Consider the following 4,064-nt stretch of genomic DNA (forward strand, 5'->3'; position numbering starts at 1 on the left):
GTGATCGTAGGGTTGATGGAGCCAATCCATGCTCCCACCAGCCCCCAGTGCAGAGGCTAAATGGAAAGTGGTCCCCAAGCAGTGGGCCGCATCCCAACTCTGGTCTGCCACCATATCCCAGGAGGAACATTTTGGTGGTCAAAGAATGATAGAATCATAGAACAGTTTGGGTTGGAAGGGACCTCCAAGATGGCTCACAGCTGCGCAGGATGGCTCTGTGCTGGCTGCATGCTGGAGGTGGCCGTGGTACCCCCATGTCCCTGCACTCAGTGATGGCCCTGGCTCAGGGCAGCAGGGTCCTGGGGACACCAAGCCATCAGCATAGGGCAGGCAGTGATCTGTCCCCTCTGTCCGACCTCACTGTTACTTTCCTTGTGCAGTAACTCAAAGGAAAACGGTGCTTCCAGCTCCTGCAGCAATGCAGGCAGCCAGGCAGCACCTCATGCATTGCTCATCTTGTTGTTCTGTTTGCAGAGGAGAAATCCCCGGATCGCTCCCATCAGCCCCATCCAGCAGCAGCCACCACCGGCAACGGGGACAGGGGAGCAGCAGGGACAGCGAGGACACAGCCCCACAGCGGCACCCTCAGAATCCAGGGGAAGATGTACCCTGCCAGGACCTGGTGCTGTGCATTTGCAGCCACAAATCTGGGCATGGCTCCGGGGGATGGGATGGTGCAGCTGCACCCCAGTGTGACTCAGTCATGGGACAGTAACCACACCCCACCACGGATGCTCCAGAGCCTCCTGGATGCGGTAAGTTTGGGGTTTTCCTTCTTTCTTTTCTTTCTCTCTGCAGCCCGGACTGGGGGAGCAGGGCAGCGAGGTGGGGATGCCCCTTGCACTTGGGTTGGATGCAAGGGGGATGGGGATGGGGAGGAGCTCAGCCACTGAGCATCCCTGTGAGTTAGTCAAGGGAAAAGCCCGCAGCCCCTGCAGCTCAGCGCTTCGCACGTGACAGCAGAGCTGTCCGTGGCAGCAGGAAAACAGCTCGCACCTTCCCCAGGGCTGCATGGCACAGGCGCTGCGGGTCAGCCACACTCCCGGAGGGGTTTCTTCTCCCTCATCTCCATTGCTGCGATTTGGGTGCTCCCTTCTGTTCACCCCCAGCTGCACGTTGTTGGGGCGAGCAGTGATATCCTTCATTTTCCCTCTCTAAAAGCTGCATTTGGGGCAATGGTCCCAGGGAGATGTGCGTGGGGCGGCAAAACCCACATCTGCCGGCACCGTGCCATGCGGACCCCGAGCGCGCTGCCCGCCTCATCACAACGCCATCGCCGCTCTGCCCCCCTCCCATCCCTTTTTCCTCCATCTCTTTATTCCAGGGCCCCTTCTCCCCATCCTGCTGTCAGCAATGGGGCAGGGGGTGGCCGGGGCCCCTCGGTGCCGGCCCCGTGCCCGGCGATGCCCCCGGCAGCTGCTGAGCGCCGCGGGCGAACCGCCCTCCGCCTCGCTCTAAGATGGCCGGCGGCCCCAAAATGGTGCTGAGCATGAGACGCCATCTGCAAGGCTGGTCCCACGCCCGCCGTGGCCTTTTTATGCAAAGGGGAATTAATTAGATTTGAATATGGTAATTAAGCCATCAAGCCCGCCGGTGCTACGAGGTCCCTTCTTTTCTTCGGGCTTTCTTCTCGCCCCTCTCTCCCGCCGCCCCTTAACCCTTCCCCCTCTGCTGGTGCACCCCCAGCACCGCTCGTGCATCCTAATGAAACGCCGCCGCCGGGACGTGCCCTCACCACCCCGTTCTCTGGGTTCTGTCCGTCCTCGGGACTCCGTCCATCCGTCCGTCCCTATGGGTTGAGAGCAACCTCTGCTCATCCCTCCCCCGGAATCCTCGTGGTCGCATAGGGATGACCGCCCAAAAGCGGGCGACGCGTCGCTTTGGGGTTTCGGTGGGTGATGGGTGCGGTGGGAAATTGTTCCCAAATCCATCCCCCCAACCCTGGGCTGTGTTTTAAGCCCTTTGGATCCTCGTGGTGCTCTCAAGTGGTTTTTCTTCACCGCGCGTTGGCTCTGGGCCGTGGGGTGCTGCTGGTACCCAACTGCTGTGCGTTGGGATTTCCACCCAATATTTTGTGCTTAAAAGGAAAAATAATAGAAAATGGAATGTGCCCCCGACGTCTGCATCCAGGAAATTATTATTATTTTTTTAAACTGAGAATTAAAGGTTTTCCCGTCCCCGTGTTCCTCGCTTGCAGCCCTGCTCTCAGCTTCCCGCGAGCACGGTGACGGTGCCGAGATGGGAACACTGCACACAGGGATCTGAGCAGGGAGAAAAATCCCAGGAATATTTTTCTACAGATATCCATCTCCATAAGGAAAATATTTCTCTTTTTTTTTTTTTTTGCTTTTGCTTTTTTTTCATGCTCAGGAAGGAAAAGGAAAGAAATAGGGAAAACCTGCGGGAGCTCCGAAATGCCTCTGGGCGCTTTCTGAACGAGAAAACTCAGATGGGCAGCTCTTAAAAATAGGGATCTTTGGAACGGGGTCATTTTTGGTGAAACTTTTAATTGTGTTGGCAAGCTGCTTCCCATATGAAGCAAGAAAAAAAATGAGATTGCACATGTATATATGTGCTATATGTATAGATATGGGATGCCATCTTGCACACGTGCACTGTATGCGTCTATACGTAGTGCACGACGTGAGCCCCCTGCCCAGGCTGCTTGGGTTGGAGCCCACCGCCGCTGCTCGTTAGGACTCCCTCGTTTATGCAGATCAGAAAGGCCAGGACACAGAGATGGGGCAAAACTCATCTATTTGAGGCGACGCTGCGACTTTTCAGCTCTTCGCCCCCGGGAGCAGCTCGGTGGCCTCAGCACCGCGCCGCCCTCCCGCTCACTGGGAGCATCCAGGGGTTTAATCCAAGCTGGCACCGCTGCCCGCGGGAGGGGCGGCCCCGGGCTGGAGCCCCCGCGCCCCCCCGGCCCTGACCTACATAGCGGGATGCGGCCACCTGAGCGGCCCCGAGCCACCCGCGCCAGCTGCTGCGTGCAGGGACAGGCACAGGGGGACCATTCTGCACATTTCCTCAGGGCTCAGATTGGGAGAAATAAGGGAGAAATGGGTTTTCTCGCTGCCGGCCCCAGGAGGATGCTCAGGGTGCTGTTGGGTACCGGGTCCTGAGCTCTGCCCCAACCCCGTGCCACTGGGATGGTGCTGGTGTCCCTGTTGCCCAAGTGCTGGTGGCATCTCCTGGGCTGCGTTTCAGGTCTCTGTGAATGGGGGCACAACCCCAGGGCGCTCGTCCCCACTGCCACTGCCCTGCAGAGCCCTCCCATGAAGTGGAGAGAGGGAAAACAAATGGAAAATGAGGGAGTGGGATAGAAGAGGGAAAGCTGACAAACAGGGGAGGAAAGGAGCCAGCGATGGAGATAACCATGGGGCAGATAATGCCGAGCACAGGGGGGAAATATGGGAGGGCTAATGGCTGAGAGACAAATTGAGGAGAGGTGGGAAAGGGGGAGCGGGGACGGAGGGCAGGGGGGTCTGGGGGTGGCAGTGGTGGCAGCGGGGTCTTTGCCACGCTGGGAAGACCCAAAGTTGAATGGCATCCCCACGGCCCCACTGCTGACCCCCATAGCTCCCAGCTGGGCCGCAGGCCGATGGGATGGGTGGGGGCACCCACAGGCTGTGGGGCTGTGCCTCCCGCACCGCACGAAGCCTTCCCGCAGGATTTCTCTCCCCATCCCGCTCTCCCCTCCTTCCCGCAAATGCCACGTGGATTCCCCGCGGCACAGGAAAACAAGCAAAGACGTTTTCTTTTGTCTCCGCTGCTGCTTGGCCGCATGTCTCCGGCTCTACGCCACCTTGGCCTCCTCCCCTCCATTCACAATTTCCTTCCCATTCCCGTGGTGAGAGAACAGGGACAAACCTACCCTTTTCTTTTCTTTTCTTTTCCTTTCTTTTCTTTTCTTTTCTTTTCCTTTCTTTTCTTTTCTTTTCTTTTCCTTTCTTTTCTTTTCTTTTCCTTTCTTTTCTTTTCTTTTCTTTTCTTTTCTTTTCTTTTCTTTTCTTTTCTTTTCTTTTCTTTTCTTTTCTTTTCTTTTCTTTTCTTTTCTTTTC

The 4,064-nt window shown here is 57.1% G+C and overlaps 1 long non-coding RNA gene across 1 annotated transcript in view; it reads left to right on the plus strand.

Annotated features, from left to right (window-relative positions):
* LOC110388981 overlaps positions 428–4,064 on the plus strand; it is an 11,194-nt gene continuing 7,557 nt past the window's right edge. Inside the window, exon 1 of the long non-coding RNA XR_002433029.1 lies at positions 428–755. This is a non-coding gene — a long non-coding RNA (uncharacterized LOC110388981). The remainder of the gene's footprint in view (positions 756–4,064) is intronic.

The sequence above is a fragment of the Numida meleagris genome, chromosome 27 (genome assembly GCF_002078875.1).
Source record: "Numida meleagris isolate 19003 breed g44 Domestic line chromosome 27, NumMel1.0, whole genome shotgun sequence".
NCBI classification, from domain to species: Eukaryota; Metazoa; Chordata; class Aves; order Galliformes; family Numididae; genus Numida; species Numida meleagris.